This window comes from Lagopus leucura, unplaced genomic scaffold, assembly GCF_019238085.1.
Source record: "Lagopus leucura isolate 7727_CA_CO unplaced genomic scaffold, USGS_WTPT01 Super-Scaffold_100002, whole genome shotgun sequence".
NCBI classification, from domain to species: domain Eukaryota; kingdom Metazoa; phylum Chordata; class Aves; order Galliformes; family Phasianidae; genus Lagopus; species Lagopus leucura.
Genome location: NW_024962263.1, coordinates 87,460,317 through 87,477,617, shown reverse-complemented (window position 1 = coordinate 87,477,617; position 17,301 = coordinate 87,460,317). Strand labels below are relative to the sequence as shown.

General features: G+C 40.1%; 1 protein-coding gene across 4 annotated transcripts in view; it reads left to right on the top strand.

Moving 5' to 3' along the window:
- Nucleotides 1–17,301, top strand: part of PTK2 (protein tyrosine kinase 2) — a 193,617-nt gene that overhangs the window by 15,433 nt on the left and 160,883 nt on the right. The gene's annotated exons all lie outside the window — the stretch shown is intronic.

Here is a 17,301-nt window from a genome sequence, read left to right as displayed (position 1 = left end):
CTCTTGCCTCTTCAATAGTACTTCTGCATGTAGCTTGCTGGTATGGAGAAACCTGAAAACTTGTGTATCACCTGCTTTAGGTTAATATTCTCCTTGCCTGGATTGTAGTAAGCTTGGTAACAGCAGATGTGACTGCTTGTGTTGTGCAAGGACTAGATCCCCAGTGGGATTTCAGCCTGTTATGTTGTACTTTAGCTTTGGTGCACTGAAATGAAAAGCTTGATGGGATCTGTCCATATTTTCTCCTTCAGGAGTCAACAAAGGATCACTTAATGCCTCATGACTGCCTACGTTTGTAGGGCCAGGTGTCTTTTTGGCATAATTTCTTATTCTATGCATGGTCTGGATGTTGGCCTTTCTTAAATTTTCAGTTTTATAGTAATTGCTTCTACTTTCTGATTCATTTATTCCCTTTTTCTGGTTTGGGGTGCTTGTTGAACAAGTAGTAGATGGAAATCCTTGGGGAGAATAAAACTTTGACCACTCCAAGGAATGAATTGAATGCCTTAAAAAATGGTTGTCTTTGGTTTTGTCAGCTGAACTGGAGAAATCTGAAGTACTTCTGTTAGAACAAAAAGCGTAATTACTGCTATTTTTATCAGTTAAGACCAAAATTTGTTGCCTTACATGTTACATTGAATTCCATTTCAGATGGAATAACAGAGGTGGTATTTTGGCTTTTTTAACAAGGAATATTGCTGTATGGTAACTAGGCAAAGTAAAGAGGAGGAGGGTTAGAACAGGGCATCCCTTCTGCAGTTCTTTATATAAAGGCCTACAAATGAAACCTGTGGTTTCAGGTTTTTTACATTTCCTCTTTTAGTTTGACCTTTTAAAAAGAGCAGCTACTGCTGGTGAAGTCATAGGCAAAAAGCACACTTGTATGTTTTGTGAGCTGAGTTTGTTTGGTCTTTGGAATACATAGTTTGTAAAAGGCAGAAGTGAGTCATATCCTGGTAGAAGCACGACAACGGAGTATTGATGGGTTTGTTAGGTAAATAACTTGCAGTGCCTTCCCAGATAAGACAGTATGGAAAAGCAGCCCTGTGAATAACAAGGTTTTGAAATAAAAGGGGCAAAGTAAAAAGAAACAGCAAAATACATTAAGTGCGAATTGCAGGAACTTCCAATTTGTCAGGTTAATGTTGAAATGTGGGTTATTTTTTGGCTGGGGATTTGTTAGGAGGAAAAGATTAGTGCTGCTTACTCTGATTGATATTACGTATGCAAATACCAGAATGACAGTTCCAGTGGAAATGGAGGGAAGAAAAAAAAAATATGTGCTGAGTCTCTTGCTGTGCTAAGAGACCATTATTGTAAATTATATATTCAAATTGCCAGGATTTGAGCTCTTATGTGTACTGTGATGGTCTTTTCATTACACAATCACGTGTCTTGTTCCACAAAACCAGAACCTCATTGGGTACCGAAAACATTTCTCTATTCACTGCGCTCTTCGAGCCTTTCTGTTGCAGAATGGATTTTTCCTGTTGAGTTTGCAGATAGTGTCTGCTTTGGCCTCTTACCTTACATTAATATTTGTATCTGTAGTGGATAAATGGCAGAATTTAGGATCAAATGATTACATTTCAGACCTCTACTCACACAAGCCATTTTCTTGTTGTAGTAGCACTTAAAACATTTGCATTCGAAGCAAACCTCTCACTAATTTGAATAGCACCTGAAAGTACTTGGCAGTTCTCTGTTTAACCCCCAGGGTATCAAGGCATGTGTCCATGAAAGAGAAACACATGGTTGATTGTGCAGAGCTTAACTAAATCGCTCTGTTAACATCATCCAGCAACCCTGAATGCGTAGATGACACTGATTGCTTCAGTTCATAAAGTATTCTTTGTCTTCTCCCTGATGCTGAGTATTTATTTATTAACAGATGCAGAATAAGGTGGGACTGTGAGCAACCATTGAGCTTTATGACTGTAGGTAATGGCATGGGCATATGTTGGTGTGTAAAGAGGGACACCGTGGGCAGTAGGTGGTGCTTGCACTTCCACCATGAAGCTTTACCCAAAAAAACCCCCTGTTCTCCTAATTATGTCCCTACTGGTGATACTGAATGCTTTGCAACATCCTGGTTTTATTTTTAATTTGAATGGAATTAAACCAGTATCTGACAAGCAGACTTGCTGTATTAAACACGTTACTCATTCAAAAACTGTCAGATCAATGAATTAGAATTCTTATTTCTTAAAGTAAGAAGTGTTTGCTTCAAGCCATTAGCACTGGTGTGCTTATAGCTCCTCCTGGCTTCTGGAAGTGGGATTTTGTTGGATTTGTATCTGGTTTATTCTTCTGGACTTCCAAGGCATTGGACATTTATTTTTCCACCAAGCTTATGGTAACTTTAAACTCTTCCAGGCAGGCTGGGCTCACAAGTGAGTGAGTTCATGGGCAGTTCAGTGCAGAATGTGCTCTTCTCTCTGGCTGGGTTCCTGCTGTGCTGTATCTGTATTGGCAGATGTCACCACAGCATTCATTATGCACGGTTTTAAAAGCAATGAACTTGAGTTAAACAAACGCAGTCTGTGCCATGTGATGCTTAATGCCTTCCTGAGCTCTCTGTTCTGGCCTTTGCTCAGGATAGCTGTTGTTCATGAGGTTGCCCCCAGAGCAATTGTTTTTTTTTTTTACATAGAAATAAGTGGGCTGGGAGGAAATAAATTTAAGTACTTTCTCCTTAGTTGTCTCAACCCTCAGTGGAGTTTAATGCAGCCTGTCTGGGTTGTCTGGGAATATGTAAAGGAGGCAGAGTGAAGCAGAGGTTTGTACCTTCCATCTGGAGGTGCTAGGAGGTTTCTGTGCACCAAAATAAATCAGTTGTTTTACTGCTAGCCCTTCTGGTAACTGTAAGTAGGGAAGTATAAAGCAGTAAGTAATGCTTGTGAACCTATAGGTTGTATTCCTTTGCAGTGCAGTTTAGATGGATCTGTAGAATTGTATTCTAACCATGTAATGCTGCTGTTAAAATTTCCGGACTGCTTTAATTTGAGAATTGCAGATTTCTGACTTGGCTAAACACCCATTTCAGCTCAGAAATGCTGAGACCTACTCATATAGAAAACGATTCTTCATGGCTTGGGGCAATCAATTTTCTCACCATCCCAGCCCTGCAAGTACGTACCTGTTGGAATCAGGGTATTGACCTACTCAAATCAGGAAGAGTATCTCAAGTGCAGCGTGCCTGCACATGTTTTCCAGAGTGATGACTGTGGTGCTTAGCTGTTATGGTGATAGGCTCTTATTTGTACTTGTAATAACGTGGGTTGCATCCACCTTCGATGTTTTAAAAGGCAAATACTTCTGGTTCCTTATGGTTGTTCTGCTCCACCCTCCTGCTGTATTTTTCGCTTCTCTAAAAATAGACATACTGCTCTTACGGCTGCAGAGTTATATTTGCAGTCAAGTTTGCTGTGAGAACACTTCACTTACCTGGCTAGTAAGGTGTAATTGGCCTTGGTCATGTTTTGCTTAATGGATTAGAAGCTGTAATGCCTGTTACTTGCTGCAGGAAGTGCACAAGGCTCTGTAACACTGGTCAAGGAAAGCTGCTGAAATTCCGATTTCTTCCCTCAGCCCAGTCTTATACAAAAAAACCCCCAATGACCATGACAGTGGTGTGCTTTACATTCCAGAATATCTGAGTTTTGGGCACGTAGTAGGTCAGAGAATCACAGAATGGCCTGGGTTGAAAAGGACCACAATGATCATCCAGTTCCAACCCCCTGCTATGTGCAGGGTTGCCAACCACCAGACCAGGCTGCCCAGAGCCACATCCAGCCTGGCCTTGAATGCCTCCAGGGATGGGGCACCCACAGCCTCCTTGGGCAACCTGTTCCAATGCGTCAGCACCCTCTGAGTGAAAAACTTCCTCCTAATATCTAACCTAAACCTCTCCTGTCTCAGTTTAAAACCATTCCCCCTTGTCCTATCTCTCTCCACCCTCGTAAAAAAGATCAGCTCAGAATCAGCCTTTGAGTGCATGTTGATGTGTGTTAACTGGATTCTTGTAAACCGAATGCTTGAAGAGGATTTCTGCAGAGCATCAAGAAGACCAAAATTCAAACCATACCATAGTATTTCTAAGGCTTGAAAATTCCTGTTTTTACTTGTAAACCTTCCTGTTATCTTTTCTAATGACTTTTGTTACTGATTTTGTTATCTTGAGTTGTACTTGAGCGATAATGAGTGCCCTCATGCTACAGGCTTCGCCTGCTAAATATAAGGAGGAGAAAACCAGTGGACACAAAACCATACTGACAATCACAAAATCCTGGAATTGTCTTGCCAGTGATTGCATTTTGCATGTGTGTGTTTGGCTACTCCTGCCTTGGTGTAAAACTGATGGAAAATCGTATGATAAAGTTGTACTGGTTGTTCTAATGCTTCTTTCCTTCTCATCTGCCTAGAAGACACAATAACAGATAAGAGTGAACAGCATGTTGAAATAGTTTGAAATCAGCCTAACCTTTATGTCCAGACAACTCGATACGTCCAGATAACTATAGATAACTTGTCTTGCTTGTTCTCTCTGTTGTTTGGAACTTTGTTTCATAATTCTTCCCCATGTGTCATCATTCTTTAGCTTCTAGCTGTTTTGAAAAGTGCTTTGGGTTTGCTTGCTAATCGTGTAGCTGAGCAGCCTATATTTACAAAAAGCTTTCTTCTGCTTACTGTGTTTGTGCTGTCAACTACTTCCATTTAAAACGTTCCAACTACACAGTGGAGTTTTGGGGCAGTTTGGAGCAGAAGTGTTGTCCACAATTTTATGGAAATGGTGCTGTGTTTTCACGTGCTTGAATTAATTTCGTGAAATCTATTTACAGTAGCAGGAATTGCTTTTTATTATTTTGTGTGCTGGTCAAACATACCGCTGGCTCATGTATAGAATAGGTGACTGTCAGAAGTCATGTGGATTCCTTAGTTTCCTTCTCCCTGGGAGCTGTGAAAGAGACCTTGCTTCTATGACAAGATACAGAGTGGGCAACTCAAATTCCCTAGGTGAGATTCTAGATAAATGCAGCTTGGGCATTGTTTCTTTATTAGGGACTATGAGAGGGCACGAGGAGGCGAGTAACAGTCTGTAACTGTACCTTGATTGCATTAAACTAGATACCCCTGTGGGAAAGAGCACTCTAAAGGGGTTCAGCTAACAAAGCTTAGGCTCAGTAGGCACCACTAAATTGCTGCTCTTCAGCATGTGTGAAAGCTGTACTGCAGCAGCTCACAGCTGTATTGTGAAAGGTGCGATCGCTAACTGAGATTCCTATTTAAAATAAAAAGGTCATTTCTTATTTTAGTATAATAGTATTAGGCATGTGGAAAGGAAAAGGGCACTGAAAAAGCCATGGTTGTCAGCAGGACTCCAGGTTTGGTGTTCTAGATTATATTTGTGTTTATTATGAGCAGGTGCTAGTGTCATCGTTTCCCTCTTTCAGGATCAGACCGGTCGGTTTAACTTTCAGGATAGGATGATAAAAGCCTGGCAGAGTCTCAGTAGGTGTCAAGGTCCAAAGAAATTAGAATAGCTGTGGCCATGGGGATTTTTCTTTTCAGTTTACTCTCTTTGATCTCTGCAAGATAAATGTCTAAAAGTGATGGTGGGCTTTTTCTGGTCATACTAACGCTTCATGTATTTTGACTTCACTTTCTAGTAGTCTCCTGATGTTGTTTTGTCAATAGCAACATTACTGGGAGTCTGAATGGTATTGTATCATAGTTATTTTAAGCAGAACAATTCAAGTTGTACCCATCTGCCTTTAATGTACGCTGACTCTTATAAATCATCTTCATATGAATTAGAGTTGGACTCTTATTATGGTGAAGAGTGTACCCTACAAACCTCTGCATAGTAACTTTTGTCTTTGGAAAGCAAACAGGATCTGAATTTGCACCTCCTTTTTGTGTGGTGTTAGAGGCTGTGTGTTAATTATTTAATACGTTAAAAACAGAGTTTGAGAAAGGAAGTAAATATGTTGATTCATTGGGGTTAAGGTCTTTCTGAGGAATAATTTCTGCTAAAACAAGTCTTGACCTATATGACTTACGACCTATATGATAAGTAAGAAGCAAATCTCTGTCAAGGACTCATCTGTTTCTAATTGCAACCTGATCCTTGGTTGATGAGAGCAGTATAGTAAATCAGTCTTTTTATCCTATCAGCTGAATACCAATCTGTATACGAGAATAAAATTTGACAGAGAAGCTTTTCATTTTGCAGGTTTGCATGCCTGTGGTTCTGCCAGTCAGAGTGGATTTGTGCCCTTTCATGGCCAGAAGCTCGTATGTGCTCTGCTTTGAACCATTCCCAGTTTTATGTTCTGCTTCTCCAGGCAGCTCGTTCCTGAGCACAGGATCTGTTTGTATCCAGCCCGAGTCCTCGTGCTTCTGGCTCTGTGCTAAGTATTAAACAAATGTGACCCTAAAAGATGATGTTTTTAAACAGAGTGACCAGAGTATTTTTGGGGGAGGCTTGCTTTACTAAGAGGCCTGCTTTCTCCCAGAGGCCTTGTATGTGTATAAGTAGTCAGTGAAGATTTGGATGTCTGGGGGCAGTGGAATGGAAGTGATCTCGGCTTCAGTTCGGAGGTTTCCTGTTAATAAGGTTGGAAGAGAGACCAAACCAAAGATAACTGGAAGAGTTGCTTAAATTATTTGTAATGTGGAAATGTATGTGTATATGGTGGGAGAGTTTGTACCAGTTACTGTTCTACTTCTTTAAGGAAGAGGGCTTGATGCTAAATCCAGAGTCTCAGAGACAGAAAAATGACAGAATCCTGATCATAGTACAGGGAATTCATATTTTTGACGTCACTTTTGATAACTGGTGCTTTACCTTGGAAGCATAAAATAAACACCGCTCTCCTTCTGGAAAGATGAAAGAAGGGCATCACAAAACCAGTAAGGTACATTGCTCAATGTGCTGATGGTATCCATATCCATAGTGATTACAGCAGACAAACCTGCATAGAATGCTGCTGCCATAACTGTGTTCCAGCAACATGAGTAATTTGGATCAGAAGATACTGGTTTTGCTTTTCTAAAACTCCCACTTGAAGGTATTCTCTGGCAAAGAAAATCTGTGGTAGCTACATTCAGTGGAGCACAATAGATTGAAGAAGTAGCTGAAACAGCGCAGATACTGGAGTTATGTTTTGAGAATCTAATGCTTTGCAAATTTTGTGTCCCCTGATTCTTAGGGGCTGGAGCTTGATGATCCTTGAGTTCCCTTCCAACCCAAGCCATTCTATGATTGGACAGTGGGCAAAGTGAAGAACTGTTAAGGAGAGGAGGGGAGGGGAAGGTTCAGTGAACTGGAATTCTCATCTGTTATAAAGTACACAACTACATCATCCCTTCTAGTTCCTCACCTGTTTTGTTTTTTTTTAAAGAAATTATATTTAATAATTAAACTTGCTTCTGAACTTTTAAAATTGTTAGGAGAAAATTTCTATGTTATTTTGGTGAGTTGTAACACTAATGTGTTACATCCAGGTGAACTTTTCTTCCCCTTCAAAATAACTTTTCAGGAGGAAATTCGTGGGAATTGAAGGACGCTTCAGAAGGAGTTTACAGGATGGGCCCAAATCTTTGCCTCAGCTCTCATGAAAGTTACGGAAGACTCTGGAATCTGAACAAAAGATTGTTACTTTTGGGTGTAGAACTTAAATTTTTTTCTCAGTAAAATGACAGCAGTGGAAGACTTTAGTAAATCTGATTTTGAATCATCGTGGTTTTGATCTCTGCAGCATCCGTATTTTATTTATTGCTGGTCTGATGAAGTCATATGCAATCTGTTCTTGAAATCATGGTAATTCTTACCATTACTTCTTATTAAGGTTGCCTAAAACATGTATTGAAGCGAGGACGTGTTCAGATTTGCTTGAGAGCTCTCAGTGTCTAAATTAATTTTGTACATTCTTAACTCTCCTACACTGACTATAAATTAAGTATTGATTTTACACGTTGGTGTTTCTAAATGAAAAGCATTTCTGAATTATGGATAATTAATCTTAAATTCCGTACTGTAATATGCAGTGGTGGTTCAGAAAGCCAGACATCTGCATTACTGCCGTGTGTTTTATATATGTGGTTCCCATGTTAAACCAACTCTACTGATGTGAGACTAGCTTGTTTGCAGTGCACATTAGTTGTTGAAAGGCTAGGTGTAAATATGAAGAGGAAAAAAAGGAATAAGAAATAAGTTACTGTTAACCAGCTTTCTAATGTGACAGTACTGTTACTTGCATGGGAAAGACATGGAAGCTCCACACTAACCTTTCACTCTGCCCATTTCATGGGGTTCTGCTTTTCAAAAAACTCAAAAAGTCAGACCTCAGTTCTCAGTGGTTTTCTGTCACAGATTTAAATATTTAGCTCTTAACCAGTCCAGTGTAGGAATGTTCCCAGTGTAGATTTGTGCTTAGTTTCCCCTCTCCTCCAATACATGTGAATGAGAAAATTGTCATTTGTCATGTATATTTTAATGAGATTCTATCCCTTAAAAACAATAGGTTTTGGCTGTTGTATGAGACAACGTGAATGACTTTAATCTTGTATTACTTGTATTTTGATACGTGTCCTTGTTTTGTACCTAATCATAGTTATGATTGCTCACCTTTCATTTGAATCACTTGCATACCTTTGGAGAGTGTTGGGTGGAGGTCCATCAGGTCTTGGTCATAACACAACATTCTGAAATCCACCATGAGCTCTGTGGTGGTGGGTGGCTGGTGAGGTCAGCAGTTGAAAAGAGCCACATGTGGCCTGGATGTTTGTCTGTGACTTGGGCTGATGAAGGTCAACATAACACAGCAAGGTTGTCTAAGCTCTTCAGCAGGTAGAATGGGGTTTTCTGGCCTTAGGGCATCAGATGCAGTGCCTCTACCAACCTGACCAGTGATGAGTAAGGAGACAAGGTGTCCATTAATGATGTATGTAGAAGGAACACAAAACATGGAAACCATTTTGTGGCAGAACCTGTTGTACCTACAACTGCAGAAGCAACACATCTGCATTTTGAATGGATGTAGTTTTAGGCTTTGAGATGAAGGCTGGAGAGGAAAATAGGTAGTGAAGTCCTGCAGAGTATAAATTTTGGAAGCCTAAATGCAACAGAGATAAAGTTATTAGTTTCTTAGTCTGGCTTGGTGTTTTTGTACTTTGGAAAAGAGATGGGAGAGCTGGAATCTTGTTCTTAGTATTGACTTGAAAAGCCAAACAAGATAATGTTCTTTAAACTTTTCAGAAATAGTTTCTGGATGCAGGTCAGATAGATAAAAGGTATTCTTGTGTTTATCTTAGTGCTTTGGAAAGAGGGCTCTCAGTGAATCACAGTAACTCTCTGCTGCGTGCGTCGCCTCAAAAATGCACTTGATATTTTTTGAATAGCTTCTAACTATTTTGTAGACTTTGGATTTTAGACTTGTATGTAATTACTGAGGCTGTTGACAATGCTTATTGTCTATAAGGTAGGTATGAAGATGCATTTGTTAGAAAAGCCTGTTGGAAAAAGCTGAGGGTTGTTCTTGGTACTTTTCTTATTGTTTTGATATTGTGTTTTCTGAATTTAAGCTTGTAGATTGTGAACGTTCACTGTTGGGATAAGACTTTTCTTGTGTAAGAGGATGGACCAGGTGGCATCCATCTGTATGCAGAAACTCATTAGGACAAATTGAAACTATACAAAATAAAAAATCAAGATCTGCACCACCCCTGACATTGCATTTCTCCTCTGTTCACCATCAGGAATTTTTTTGAGAATCACCGAATCACCATCACCATTATCCCAAGTTGGAAGGGATCCATATGGAGGATGCACTCCAATTCTGAGCTCCACATGGTTCATTCTGTGTATATAGAATATACATTTGCATATAAAATACACTGTTAAGTAGCCTAAATAATCAGGCTTATGCTGTATACCTGCTCTGTGCTACCTTCTTCCATATAGGTTTTGAGCATTAACTGGTTCTTAGCAAGTTCAGCACCATGGCAGAAGCTCCAAAACACAGCTGAGTAGTGCTGCTGATTTCAGGCTGGTATCTGGCCCTTAAGTATGCAGGTGTGGGTGATGCCATATGGGTACTTCTGAAACTTGGAGCCAGCTGGAAAACTCTGATATTACTTATAGAATCATGGAAGGATTTGGAGTGGGAGGGATCTCAAAGGCCTGGCTTTGAATGCCCCCAGGAATGGAGCATCCACAACTTCTCTGGACATCTTGTTCCAGTGCCTCACCATCCAGTGAATGAAGATTTTTTTTTTCCTTATAACTAATCTAAATCTCCCTTCTTCCAGCTTGAAGCTGTTCTCCCTCATTCTATTACTGCATCTCCAAAAGATGGAGAGATGCTTTTTACTTGTACTGAAGACTGCAGTAAGGTCTCACTGAATCCTTCTCTTCTCCAAACTGAAGAAGCTTTATTAAACTATTCAGAACATTTTCTCTTAATTTTCATCACACTACAGTTATGATTTAATAATTTTTAGTAGGTAAAATTGTGTTGGAAGCTGTTGTGGTATCCTATCAAGCACCATGCTGTGCCATTCACTGACATGCTTTTTACATTTGAAGGGTTTTTTTTTTTTTTAGATGTTCCTTTTTTTCCACTTAAAAAAAAAAAAATAATAAAAAAATGAATTGTCTTGACAGCTGTTGGATGCAGTGCTATTAAAAAAAAAAGGTAATGGAATGGGACTTACTGGAATGGGAATAGCTAGATGTTGGCACTCACCTGAGCCACTCCAGGCACATCCACGTGATGTGCTCAGTGGGATAGGGGGAGGAATTAATTGATTTCTGGAGCTGCTGCTTTTAGAACCATTTTCAGAGAAATTCTTAGGACTGCAGGCTTCAAGCAGCACCAGCTCGAGGCGTGGGACTGCTGAATGGAGAATTGGTCCTCTGTGGAGGTGTCATAATGTAATTCTGGTCTTCCGACTTGTGTCACTGCTCTGTGGCTCAGGTTCTGGGAGAAAGGAGGTAGATGGACTGTCCTTAACCTGCATTCGTTTGGCAGCAGAGTTAACAGCCCTGCCATTTAGACAGAATAATGCTTTTGTTCTAAGCTGCCTCTGGTTTGTTCTAGCTTTCAATGTCCTATTATTAAAAACTTCTCTTTTTTTCTTATCTGCTTCAGCAGACCAAGTAGAAATTATTTCAGCTAAAGTTCAGTGACACATTGTTAGTGTTTGCAGCTTGCAATTGCTTTGTACTGTCAAAAATGCTTAATTTACAGAATGATGAAATATTAACTCTACCTGAGCTGACAGCAGAATAAGGATGCTCTGTAGTTCTTTAGTTATATCTCTTCTGCACATCAGCAGCAGGTGTATGCATCTGAAGTTCCTGAAATACCATTCTCTTCATGCAGTAACTGGGTGGCCCTATGCCAGAGCAGTTTAGCATATTTTGGCAAATTCATGTTTGCTCAGAAACTGACTAGCTTGAAACAGTTTACACTGAAAATGGGTCTTTTTTAAATATTACTGGGAAATTAATTGAGGTTAATGATTTGCACCTTAAACCATTTTCTTTCTCGTTTATGTCTGAAGCTTGAACTGCGGTGACTTTCTTGAGAATGATTTTTAAGCTAACATCTCCACGGATGTCAGAGAAGGAGGGGTGAGGAGCAATGATCTTGATGTACTCAGTGTTCCTTCAGTATTTCCTGAATTCTAATTTTTAATAAATACTGCATATGTACCCTCCACTTCTTGTGGACAGGAGGTATCTTACAATGTCTTCTATATAAATTCTATTTCTCATATGCAACGATTTGAAAATTAGATGATGATGCAATAAACCCCCACTTTTTCTTATGGTGTTGCTGAGGGTAAAAGTGTGTGAAATAGCTGTCAGTTCTGTTCTTCCTAATCGCTGTGACCAAGTTTAATTCTTCATTTTTGCCACTGTGAGATTTGTGGCAGTTGACTGATGAATCTGAGTAAGGAGCAGAGAAATCTGGATAGCTTTCTTGCTGTCTTTTCTGTTCATTCACTGGGCATGGAAGAGAGGAAGAGCTGTTTAGGGAATACTCCTGGAGTAGTTTACTCTTGTTTGGGAGGTGTGCACTTCTGTTGTGGTAGATAGGGAAATTGGAGATGATTTTACCTTGTCCCATTCAGTTCTCAGGAGAAAGCTTTCTTCTTCTGTACGCTTCTTTGTGGTCTTAAGTTGTCTTTGTACAGAAAACATGGTACACTGTGACCAGCATCTACGCAGTTAGTCCAAGTCTCCTTACGTAATTAGGATTTTAGATTGAATGTTTTGAGTACTAGATATATTTTATTCCATAAAAACATTTCTTAATGACACCAGAGATTATGAAATTGTTTGATAGAAAATGATGGTAGACTTAAAATCAACTTAAAATCAACTTTAAACAGATCTGTAATATTCTTCAATACTTCAGTAGCTCTCACTAGAAGCTAAGTCAGAATTGTTTAAGGAATACAATGATGTTCAGTGAAGGAAGAAATGCACCCTTTGTGAACTATACTCAATCAGGATTCCTTCTCCCATTGATGTCCTTTGGGTTGGCGTGTTAATGATTTGTGAGGAGAAGGGCTTTGGCAGTGCTGAAGGCAGAGGTGTTCACTTTGTGCTGCAGGCAGTACTGTCATGCTGCAGCCTCGGTGCTGGGATGAGGGGAGCTATTTTTTGGAGAACCTGCTCAAGCCTCACCAGCAGAGCTGCATGGTAGGCATCTCCTGCGACTTCCAGCTTTGTTATCGTTTTTTGTGGATCTCCATATGTTCTGTGGCAGCTACCATTTTGCCTTTCACTATTTTTATGGATAAGCTAATTAGCTGAAATGAAACCTTTTGATGATTTTTTTAGGTAGGATTGTAAGTAAACTCAGCTGAGACAAGCACTTGACAGTCGAACTAGATCATCTTAGAGGTCTTTGCCAACCTTGGCAATTGTATGGCTTGGGTCAAGCTCATTCAGTCCTGATGTATGCATTTATCAACCTGTGTGGGTTCCAGTCCTAAACAAGGACAGAGAAAGGACGTTGGAGTTATTTGCTGTCCCTACTCTATCTTCATAATGTCTGGAGTCTGTGTTGTGTAAACTATTTCTATGCAGCTTGACATGAAATATTGCTGTATAGGAGGCTTGTGTAGAAGGCCACCTTGAGTTAGCTGCTGAGGTGGTAATTAAAGTGTTAACTAATAAACCCACAGCTTTTGTAGACCAGATACTGAGTCTACAGAATACAGAGCTCATAGCATAACTGATGTTTATCTACCACCCAAGATGGAATGAGTCTCGAATCTTTCTGCAAGTATTTCTGGTGGTCTTAATATCTTCTGTGCCAGAGGCAGAGAAATAATGCATTCAATTTTGTCAAATTAAGTTTTTAACCATGCATTTAAATTGATTAAATAAAGCGGCAGATTAAGGGGAGGAATACTATCTTAAATTGCATTTCAGAACTGATAGCATCTTAATGATGCTAAACCAAAGGTTTCTTTTTTTCAGTGGGCTTGTGGATATGAGAATCCATTCATGGTGTGTGCGACTTGAAATGCTGCTATGTTAGAAATAAACTGCCTTGCTCACTTCACTGATGCAAGTAATGGCTGCGCTTGGAAGTCGCTGCAGACGGAATGGGGAAGGTGCCACATGGTGTGTTCCGTCAGGCCCACTAAGGCTCCTGTTTGATCAAGCTCGTGCTGAGAACAGACATGTTGGGGGTTTTCCTTTGACACAACGACAGCGTCTTTGGCGAGTCGCTCTCCGACGGCTACATGACAGAACCAATTAGGGGAAAAAAGCCTGTCTCATGTTGTGCACTGAAATTCTGCTGTCTGCAGCCTTGTTCTTTCACCACCCTCTTTTTTTCTCCTTAATCTAGCTTTCGTCAGCCATCCATTGGTTTCTTTGTCCTGCTGTATGTGTATTTTCTTCCAGCGCTTTTCCTGCATGTAGTTCCTCCCTACCTCACTTGTCATCTTTTTTGCTGTCTTAATTTGTCCTCCATTTCTTTTCCATCTTGAAGAACTCTTTAGAAGGTGACAAAGCAGAGCTGAAGCCAGGGAAAAGAGCTTTCCCAAACACCTGCTTTGTGCAGGGAGAGAGGAACAAACAGATCACAAATGCAGTTATCAATAAGTATAGCAAAAAAATAATGCTTTTGTGTTTTAAATGAATGCATAGAGTATAGTTCAACCTACTCTTTCCTTTTCCTGATTTGTTGAATTTCTGTTGCACCTAAATTCCTATTTAAGATGCATAGATAGATGTGTTTCTTTTTTGCTTAATTATGTATGTTTGAGTATCAGTGGGAAAAATGTTTTGTTTATTCTCATTACCACATTAGTTAGCTTCATCTCTGACAAATAATGTATTTATTCATCTGAGATGGTTCCTGAAGCTTGAAGAGGTTCCTTGTGACCCAGGCTTTGGAGAATTTTCATTATTAATAATAATTAAACAAATAAGTACCTATATATAAAAACACGTGTATATATGAATCATAGAAGGAGGCACGCGTTGTTTGGATGCATAACACGGTGCAGTGAAGTAGTCTGAAGCTTTGCAGTCTGTGTTCATGGTAAGAAATGCTAAGAGGTACCGAAACAGCAGGATTGTGTTAAAGGAGCCTTCCTTATGCCTGTGTTGCTAAGATTATTGGAAATTTGTCTAGCATGCTGAACATGCTGCCCTCTTTTCTGTTATTTCAGACGTTGTTAGGACGTAGGCATTTATGTATTATTGGAAGAGTAATTTCAGGCTCTTCCAACTGCAAATGCCCAAGCCGTATGCTTATGGAAATGCCCATTCATTGTAAAGAGGTGTTCTGTTTTGCTTTGAGAATAAGCTCTAACTGCAGCCAGAACTTTCTCCATCTGTAGTATCACTATGACACTAAATACGCACCAGCATTCTTGTTAAAATCATTTTCATCTTGTGTATTGGAGCAGGCTTCTGTACAGAACAAAATTTCTGTGGCTGCTGTCAAATTAACTTTGAATATCTTGCAGTAATCCCATTGGCATCAGCAAACCACTTTTTTGCTAGGCACGAGGTAAGTTAGTCTGTTAGCCTTCACATGCATGCAGATACAACATTATAGTCCATTTTAAGTAGGTACTGTATGTGAAGTAGTTGCTTTAATTTTCACTTCTCCTTTCCCTCCTGTTGGTTGCATTGTTTCTTCAGCCTTCTTTCATTTGCTTTGGGTGTTCTTAAAGGAAAACTTTTGTAACAATGGAATCCGTGTGTGGGCCATAACCATGGAAACAGCATGATTTTACAAGGGTGGAACATGCAGGGAAATGACTCTCCCAACTTTCTAAGAATTTAAGTCTTGTTTAAAAACGAAACAACTACTTATAAAATGCTGTTTCAGTACAACTCTGTTTTTCTTAACTAGTTAAACTTAGGAAAGCAAGAAAGCAGGTTTCTCTTGTATTCTTCTTTTCTGGGATTTCTGGCTCTGTTGGAATTGCTTGTGAGGATCCTTCCAGTCCTGATTGTTATCTGTTCTTTGTGTGTCTATGATGCTCATTTCTGCACCTGTGAAGTGTTTGTTCCTGTTTTGTATTATGAAGCATCTTCATGCTCAGTGTGCTTAGAGTTCCCGTCGTACTTACAGCACAAAACAGCTATCCTGGCACACAGTAGTCATTTGTATTTTAGCACAGGAACTATAAAATCCTGTCAGCTTTTGAAGATGTGGGTGATGTGTTGGAACACTGCATGTCACTAGTCCATCATGAGAAATGACAGGGGATCTTTAATGGCAGCAAGCAACGTCAAGACAGATATTTTTTTTTGTTGTATTTTTTTTTAATAAAACATTCCACTAAAGCTATTGCTTTCAAGAGGCACTCTGTAGTACAAATGAGGAGAGCTCGATGTGGACAGAGAATGTGTCTGCTGTTGTCCCTAAGGCTTGCCTGAGGGCCTGAATTGTTGGGTTCATAAGATGTCAGATTATTTCCAGCAGGATTACATGATCACAGGTCACAGTACTGGAGGTGCTCGTGGTACACCTCAGCTATTGCTTGCATGCAGTTCTCCCTCCTTAAATATCTTGAGCAATTTAAGTTTCCTTGGCTTGTTCAGAGCAACACATTTTCTTTTGCTCTGAACCATTAAAATACTAAGATCATTCTTATAATGTAGCTAACTTACTATTAAAACAGTGCTTCCTGTAGAAGGGAGATCCCTGGAGGTCATTTATAAAGCTTGTGGGTGTCCAACATCAGCACAGAGGTGTGATGGGACAGGACCATGAGAGACCTTGCTGGGTGACACCAATGATCCCACAGCCCAGCACTGTGGCCCAGCAGCAACGTAAGGTGCTGTTTAAATACTGTATGTACATCTGGCTCTGCATCCCTCAGTGTCCATTATTGCATCAGAGATACCAGCTGGTGTCTCCCTGCTGAGCCCTTCTCATCTCTCCCTGTTGACCTGCTGGACTCTGTATCCCCTTAAACTTGCTGATGCTACCTGCCTCTGTACCTTTAGTAGCAGGAGCTTCAGGGAGCTCACTCTGCTCTCATCCCGCTGGAGCTGATCTCCAGTAGTTTCTTCACGTAACTCCTACTACTCTTACTGTGAACAGTGGTGCTGCATTTATTTATTTAGTTTCTTTCTTGTATCGTGAAATCTTTAAGCATTATGTTTTCAGTACCCTTCCTAATGACGGGCAAGGTTTCATAGCCTTTTTTTTTGTTGTTGTTATTGATGGCTACTGCATTTGGTACTGATTATTTCAGAGAAAACAGCAGTGAGTTGGACTTCCTCCTGCAGTCAGAATTGCAGAAAGTGCAAGTGGTGTGATTGAGGTATTGCTCAGAACGTTTTTCCCTAGTTGTGTAACGTCACATCTATGTTGAAGTGCATCTGCTAGCTCTTGATAACTTTTTTGTGAGGTCCTTTTGCATTTTCTTCCCACTGGCATGCCATTTGATTTGCCTACACACAAGAGCTTTGTAGTACTTACGGGCTTGAAGACTTGTCATCTGTTCTGTGATGCAAGAAAACAACTCCTGAGAAACCATGTTCCCGCCTTTTAATCCATACCTTTCCTACAGGCAAAAGGGTATTCAGATATTGATTCTGTATTCCCTATAGAATCATTTGAGTTGGAAGGGATCTTTAAAGGCCATCTAGTCTGACTCCCCTGCAGTGAGCAGGGACACCTACAGTTAGGTCAGGTTGTGCAGAGCCAAGTTCAGCCTGACCTTGAATGCCTCTGGGGATGGGGCATCCACCACATCTCTAGGCAGCCTGTGCCAGTGCATCACTACCCTTATTGTAAA